Source organism: Cebus imitator, unplaced genomic scaffold (assembly GCF_001604975.1).
Source record: "Cebus imitator isolate Cc_AM_T3 unplaced genomic scaffold, Cebus_imitator-1.0 Scaffold451, whole genome shotgun sequence".
Taxonomy (NCBI): domain Eukaryota; kingdom Metazoa; phylum Chordata; class Mammalia; order Primates; family Cebidae; genus Cebus; species Cebus imitator.
The window spans coordinates 1306905-1315308 of NW_016107766.1; the positions used below are offsets into that span (position 1 = coordinate 1306905).

At 43.4% G+C, this 8404-nt stretch overlaps 1 pseudogene; it reads right to left on the reverse strand.

The window, feature by feature from the left end:
* Window positions 1-1163: 1163 nt before the first annotated feature.
* Window positions 1164-2056, reverse strand: LOC108291375 (annotated as a pseudogene).
* Between the last annotated feature and the right edge of the window lie 6348 nt (window positions 2057-8404).

Here is an 8404-nt window from a genome sequence, read left to right on the forward strand (position 1 = left end):
ACACCTCTCATATTTGTAAACATTTTATTCATCAGACAACAAATCATTTAACAGCTATGAATACAATGCCACTTAATAGAAATAGAAATATCCAATAATATAATTTACACAAAACATTTAGGCATATGTAGTGTATGTATATATATCCAACTGGTTATAACCAGTTTGTTCTAACAAAAGAATTTCAAATTTTAACTTTTTGTACATATAAAGACAAAAAGATATGGTAATGAAATCTTAAAGAGTATTTTCTAAAAATTAGGAGGCTAACATATATATATATATATATATATATATATATATNTTGGGGCAATGTCATCTTTTCAATATGAAAAAGCGAGTTTAACACAAAATAGAAATCTCAAATGTAGAATAGAACAAAGCCAAGTACAGTGGGGGGAATCAACAGCAAAAGGAAGATGAGATGTTGCAGTAGATGGAGGAGGGTTCCCTTCTCTAGAGACTGACTCAAACACTGATGTGGCAGTATACACCATTCTATGTAGTCAGGGATCATAATTCCTTTTCAGGGTAAGAAAAGGTGGGGATGGGGACATTTCTGGAGGTTTAGAGACCAGCTGGTCTTTTTCCCTTCCTTGATACCTTTCTCTGATTAGGGGAAAGGAATTCAATGAGTGAGGGAGGTAGAGCTGGAAAGGGAAGAATTCCACCTGACAGAGTGGGGTGGATTTCCATGAAAACTTTTAGAATGGAGAACCCCATCCCCTTCCCTATAGTGACTTCTACTCACTACTTTCTGCCATTTTCTACTTTGGGCTTAGGATGGTGGCATTCTTCCACATGGGTTTTCAGCACCTGGTTGGTTCTAAGTGGGATCTGGATGAGGCGCAGCTGCTTTGAGATTTTTAAAAGGGAAATACTAACTGGGCAGATGGAAGGAGTGAGCACCAGAAGAAAATACAGGGTCGCCCAGAATGGCAGAAACCTAGGTTTCCCAGACCAGAAAAAGAAGAGACATTCAACTATTTAGCGTCTACTATTTGCCAGGCACTGTTTTAGACCCCCCAGAAAAAACAAGATAGAGGCAGCAAACACAAATTCTGAGGGAGAAGAAAGGGGCAGTTGAATAAGACAGAAGGGAACCGAGAAGCCTGAGGTGATGGGGGCTCTACCTTAGGCTTCCTCTTCTGTGGTGCATCCTGCTACTGCTGGTACTCAGAGACAAGGTCATACATTATGCTCTCGGCCTCCGTGAACTCCATCTCGTTCATGTTCTCACTTATGTAGCAGTCCAGAAATGTTTCTTGCCTAGAACATGGCAGTGAACTGCTCCAAGATGCCCTTGATAGAGCTCCTGGATGGCCGTGGTGTTACCAATGAAGGTTATTGCCATTTTAAAGCCATGAGGTGGGATGTCATGGACAGCTGTTTTTATATTGTCTGGAATCCATTCCACAAAGTAGCTGCTATTATTTTGGATGTCTAAGCATGTGTTCATTGACCTCTCTGATGGACATCCAACAGTAAGGTATTGGCCGTGGTGGGGGTCACAGGTAACTATCACGTTTTTTGCATCAAAGACATGCTGCATGAGTTCTGGCACTGTGAGAGCTCGATACTGCTGGCTTCTATGGCTGGTGAGAGGGGCAAACCCAGGCATAAAGAAATGGAGATGTGGGAAGGAGACCACGCTGACTGCCAACTTGCGAAGGTGAGCATTGAGCTGGCCAGGGAAGCAGAGGCAGGTAGTGACACAGCTCATGGTGGCTGGGACCAGGTGGTTCAGATCCCCATAGGTTGGTGTGGTCAGCTTCAGAGTGTGGAAGCAGATGTTGTAGAGAGCCTCATTGTCGATGCAAAAGTCTCATCAGTGTTCTCTACCAACTGAAGAGGGTGGTACTATAGGGCTCAACCTCGGTGTTGGACACTTTGGGTGAAGGCACAACACGGAAGGTGTTTGTGATGCGATCAGGGTGATAGTCTTTAATTTTACTGAAGAACAGAGTACCCATTCCAGAGCCTGTGCCCCCGCCCAGTGAGTGGGTCAGCTGGAAGCCAGCAGGCAGTCACTGCTCTCCACCTCTTTTCCTACCATATGAGGACAGAATTTGGAAGATTGGGTCCTCTGCAGGTAACTGTCCCCATGGTAGGTGCCAGTGGGGTCAGTGCCACGTTCATCACTGATTACTCCCACAACTTGGTGCCAATCTGGTTGCTGCAGTGACCAGCTCGATGTGCATGATTTCCCTCATGGTTAAAATTTAATTTTTTTGCTCGCCTCAACATATGTACAGGGCAAAAAAATATGTTACTTTTTTTCTCTGCTGGTCGCAGAGAAATGTACCCCAGAGGCTGGAGCAGCTTCACCTTTAAGAAGCAACCTAGATGTTTCTAATACATGACCTAGACTTGTGATTCTCAAATTTTGCTACACATTCCAGTCACCTGGGGATCTCCTTAAACTCCCAGTCCATGGGGATCAGAACTTCAGGAGCTTAGTTTAGTCCTGGCTCTGGAGGTGCTGAAGTCATGCTGTTGACTGGGACCTCAAGCATCTGGGCCTGGAGGTCTGCTGCAAGCTGATTCACATGGTGGTTGGCAGGCCAGTGATCCAAGAGGAAGGGAGAGCCCAAAACCGAAGCTGTAGCGTCTTTTATAACCTAATTTCCTAAGTGGTGTGCCATCACTTCTGCATATTGGTCACACAGGCCAAACCCGGTACAAAGCAAGAGGGGGCTACCCAAGAGTTTGAATATCAGTAAGCAGGAATCATTGAGGTACCACCTTGAAACCTGGCTGCCATGTCCTCTGATACCTCCAACCCAGCTTTTGCAAAGCGTAATACCAGATGGGGAGGTTCTATTGCACTTGACAATCAGCAGCAATTGCTTTTCATTCAGTTATGGTTCCTTGTCCTCCCCCAAGGATCATCGTGAACTGAGAGGATGACTGACATTCTGGGATCCCATGGATATAACACCGTATGCTATTAAACCATAATCATGGCAGATCAAGTGAGTACATTTGTAGAATTTGGGAGTTAAGCATTACATTAGAAAGTTGAGATCTCTGATGTGTAGCTGGTCTAGGATCATAAAATAGAGTTTGGATCTTGTCTTGGCCTGCATTGAAATTCTTTTTAGGGTCAGAGGAGTCTCCCTCTGGGACATGAGACTGAAAGCGGCTGTACCTACAATGAGGCCTTGCATACTAACCTCATTCCAAATGGAGAAGGGGCAGGGCTCTCATCTGTGGCCAGAGCAAGTGTAATTCAAAAGAAATCCTTTAATTTTTGGTGGACATAATGGCTTTTTGGTATCACAGTTCCTCCTCCCTCATCTCAAAAAAAAAATTCTCAAATGCTGCTCAGAAATATTTTGCTTCTCCAGGGAAGCTATAGTTCTGATGTTGCAGGAAACATAGTAGAGGGAAGGGATTTTTTTGCTTCCTTTGGAGTAAAAATTAACCAAGGCCTGGGGAATTCAAAGACTAAAGTAAGACAAGATTTTGCAGCATGTAGAGCGGAGGTCCTGATGTATTTCATTGGATTTTTGAAGTATGAACTAAGGGCAGTCTAAGATACTAGAAAAAGTCAAAGGTGTTTTTTTCCCATTCCTTTAATCAACAGTCAACACAGAATACTTCACCTCTGGTCACCACAATGTGTGGGGATTTCTCCTCACACAAAACTATTCAATTATCCAGCAGACACAGGCTGGGTGTCCTTTAATTCAATTCTGATGCTATCTACCTGGAGATACCGTCAGATCCCACAGGCTGGAGGGCTCAGTGCCTCAAGACTGCCCCCCACTTCAGGTGTCAGCTACAAGTAGTAGGTTGCAACCTACACTTCTGACCAACTGGCTATGCAGCAGGAGTTCTCACGAGCCCCTCCTTGGATCTAATTACTTTTCTAGAGTGGCTCATGTAACTCAGGGAAACACTTACATTTGCCCACTTATTATAAAGCACATTACACAGAGTACAGGTGAACAGGCAGATGGAAGAGACACACAAGGCCTGTGGGAAGAAGTGTCCATGCCCTCTCTGGGCAGCATCTTCCAGGCACCCTCATGTGTTCAGTTAAGCTATCCAGAGGCTCCCCGAACTCAGTCCTTTTGGGTTGTTATGGAGGCTTCATTACAAAGGCATGATATGTTATGTCATTGGCCATTGGTGATCAACTCAACCTTCAACTGTGTTTCCCTCTGAGGAGGTTGGGGATGGAGCTGAAAGTTCCAACCCTCTAATCGTGTCATTGTCTTTCCAGTGACCAGCTCCCAACCTTGAAGCTGCTTAAGTGACTCAGCTATCAGTCATCTCATTAGTATACCAAAGATGCTCCAGAAACCCTGGGAATTCCAAGGATTTTAGGAGCTATATGTGTATATATACTGAGGAAACAGAAAAAGACCTAAATATGTATTTCACAGAATTGCAGGCGGGTTCTATAGTTGTTGAAGTTGGGCTTCTGAAAGGCTTAAGAGAGAAGCAAATGGTAAAGGTTAGTGAAGTTACTGAACTTCTGCTATGTTAAATATTTTATATCAGGATAGGCTAGATTGTACTGTAGTAACACAACCCCCAAATTTTGGTGTCTCAAAGGTTTATTTCTTTCTCATACTTCTTGTCCATAAGGGGTTGACCTGAGTGTTCTGCTCATCACTCAGGCTGGTGAAGCATCCACCATTTTGAACTTGCAGGTTATAATGCCCAGCAGGAAAGAGCACTCTAGAGAGTCTCCCACCAAAAACTAAATGCTCAGTCCCAAACAGACATTGTTTCCGATCATTTCTGCTCATAGTTTGTGGACTTAATGAGTTATATGATCCCACCCAACCAGGAAATAGTTTTTTATATATCTGGAGTGAAGGTATTGGTGAACAGCATTATTGAAGAACCCAACTGGCATCCTATGAAACTGAAGCCCAGATTTTCTCTTCTTTTGCTTTGTCTACCTCAGTTCCCCCAGACAGCATTCCATCTGTGTTAATGTCTATAGCTGGCAATAGCAATGTGAGGCTGGGCATTGTAATATACGCTGTGTTCTGGAAACATTATGCTTGTTTAGGAAATGCTTAGAGTTATAGCTAGATGGTATGGGTGTAGAATTGGTGCTATGACATATATAGATCCTTTCTACCATTCTTAGGAAAAGCAGAACAGATGAGACTTAAGGTTGGAATTAATTTAACAGTGCAGGTGCTGAAATAACTCCATCCCCTCCAGTGGAAGACATTCTAGGATGCTGCCATTGGAGAAAGGCACACTCTACCCAGGCTGCCTGGTGCCAGGTACTCGGGGAGAATGAAGTCAAGGTCATGTCAGGAAAGAGAATGCAATTCAAACAGTTAAAAGGAAGAGGGCTTAATGGAAGAATTTTCAGAGGTGTGGGCAGGATCAAGGGAATCAACCAGGTTGTTGAGGCACCCAAGGCTGGCATCAGTAAAAACCTAGTAACAGCTTGAATCATAAGGAGAGGAAATAGTGTTATATTAGCTCATCAGAGCTAGAACTGGGGAGTAGGGGCTGCTGAACAGATCTATACTTATTCAGATACTGCCGGAAATGTGGCCCAAAGCAGGAAGGAAGCTTGAAGAAATGGTTCATCATCTTCTCCCACCTGCCAATCTCCTATCAGTGTCTCTCATTGGCTGAGCCTGATGAGAAGCCAGCTAGCAAGGGGGCTTCAGTGATGCACTTCACAGGCACCAGCGTCCTGGGCAGAGAGCTGCAGAAAATAATCTGGGAAAGATGAGGAGTGTGGGGCTTGGGGGTAGGGAAGTAAGCAGACTCAACACAGTGAGACCATTACTAGCTGAAGTTGACCAAAATAAGAAAATTACAGTGACTTTTGGCCTTTAATTTCTCTGGGATTTTAATTTCCCCAAGGAAAGGGAGATAGTCTTTTCTCCATGGCAACAAATAAAGAGTTTGTTACTAGAACTTAAATATCTTTGGGATAATTTAATAAAAGGAGAAGACGCATATGGTTTATTTGGGATATTTTTTACACTGAGCATTCTATGTGTGCTACTTAGGTACCCACTGTTCTGGTAAACCAGGTTTATTCATGGCTGGCAATAATTTGAGAAATAAAACTGAGGGGTCAGTGTCTATGACCTTGGGCCAAATGTGTTGGTTTATTCATTTCAGAAGCTTCTAGACTAGAGCCAACAGAAGAACTGCCCATTTTTATGGGCTCAGGAATTTATAAAAGTCAGTGGTATTAGGAATATCAGCCTTAAGTGTGTACCCTGAAGGGGGAAACTTGCCCCAGGGAAGGAGGCTGTCTCATGCCTGGTTGACTATAGACTTGAATGAGGACAATAAATGTGAGCTCACAGTTCCGACAAAACACAAAGCAGGTAAATGTTGAGGAGAAAATACTTCCACCAACCCTCTCCTTTGTAATTTCTATTCACCACACAAGGAAGACTTGTTACATCTAAAGATACTGCTGAGATGTTGGTTGGGTCTCATTTACTAGGTGATGCAGGGCTAGGCCTATAAGGCGGTCCCGGGTTTAGTGCACTCATTCTGTCAACTGGAATGAGGGAGAGCTCTGGGAAGTTCTCATGTCTTTAGTATGTGAGTGCTTTCATCAGATTCCTTCCTGCTTACAGTTTGAAGCTGGACTCTCTTTAAGTATCTTAGTTTCTAGTCCATGGCCTTTAAGTGTGGAGAGTAGGTAGCAAGCCATGCCAAAACCTCAAACCCCAGCCTTGTGCTTAATTTAGAGCTCTGTGTTAAAGGTTACATGTCACTGACTGCTATGGGTTGAATGTGTCCCTCAAAGTTCAAGTATTGGAAACTTAATCTCCAACGCAACAGTGTTGGGAGTTGGGGTATAAAGAGAGATGACTCGGTCCTCAGGGCTCTGACCCCATGAATAAACTAATTCCATTATCAGAGTGAGTTTCTCATAAGAGGATGAGTTCTGTCCCCTTCTCTTCCTCTCTTGCCATTGATGCCTTTGTGGCATGGAATGAGGTATCAAGGAGGCCCTCACCAAATGCAAACCCTCAATCTTGGACTTCCCAGCCTCCAAAGCCATAAGAAATGTTTCTTTTCCTAGTTACCTAGTCAACAGTACTCTGTTATGGCAGCATAAAATAGTCTAAGACACTGATCTGTCAAGTAATAAAGAGGCACTTGGGGTTCTGACTTTATTTTTTTCAAATGTCTCTTGGGGAGCAGGGGACTAAACACCCACTGTTCCTTACCCAGTGAAAAGAAAAACTTGTGGTAAGAGGATTTTCCTTTTGAAAAACTCTGTTCTCTGACTTAAATTATGCAATTCGAATGCGATTATCAATCAGTCTATAGGGTGGACACATGACTCAAGATAAGCCAATTAGAGCAACAGTAATGACTGGCCCTGCTTTGAGCACATGCCCATTTTTTGCAAGTGTCAGTTTTTGTTAAACTGAATCCTGGTTGGAAAGAGCCTTTACTTCTCCTGTAGTGAAGCTGGTAAGAGATGAGAATAAAGCAGCCAGGACCCCATCTCCCACCAGGGAGTGTTAGTCTTTCACAAGAAAGAATGAATTTGACATTCAAAACAATAGAAAAATCAGAATGTTCCAGAAAGCATTCTCATCCAGTCTTCCCCAGCCGTACCCATGCCCTTCCTGAGGCCAAAAACATTTCCATTTTGTCTAGGGTAGACTTAAATGGATTTCTGCCGCAAGGAAAAGAGTCCTGACTGATTTAGTGGAGAGGATGTGTGGTGATTCTGGGTCCCTGGCCATCAAACAGCCTCTGACCTAAATCCTTCACAATATAGATTAGATAAAGGAATGTCACAAAGTCACCAGTGACCAAATCTCTATAAATGAGTCAAATGATGCTTCCCAAAGAAGCAATGCCTATTAAAGGCATAGATTTTCGGAACCCAAAAAACACCATGGGAGAATTTAAGGAACTTTAAGTAACATAGAGACTGTAGTAAAAGTAAGGAAATTCTGCAGCATGAAAAATATCTCACAGCCATGCTATGTCATTTCAACTTTATCTCACAGGTGATGAGGAGCCACAGGGTCTACCATCTAAGACCCTTAACCTCGTTATCCCATCAAAACCACTAACCGCCTCAGGCTGGCAATTGTTTTCAGCAATAGAAGTAGAGGTTGGAAGTTAAAAATAACTAGAAGCAGAATCTGAGCTCATTGCATTGTCCTTAGAAGTCTGAGGCAAGGGAGAATGGGACAGTGCTGGTCCTTGGTGATCTCAAACCAAGTTGCTGCCTCCCTGACCACCAGCCCTACCCCTTACTTCCCACCCCCATGTTGTCTGTGAAAGTGGCACTTTGCATTCGGCCCTTTTTTAAAAAAAAAAAAAAAAAAGTTCATTGAGAAACCTTTGCTGACTCATGTACTAACCAACACTTCCACCTAGTGGGAACCTTTAGAAATCGTCTCACAGGACTAACACCCCTTTT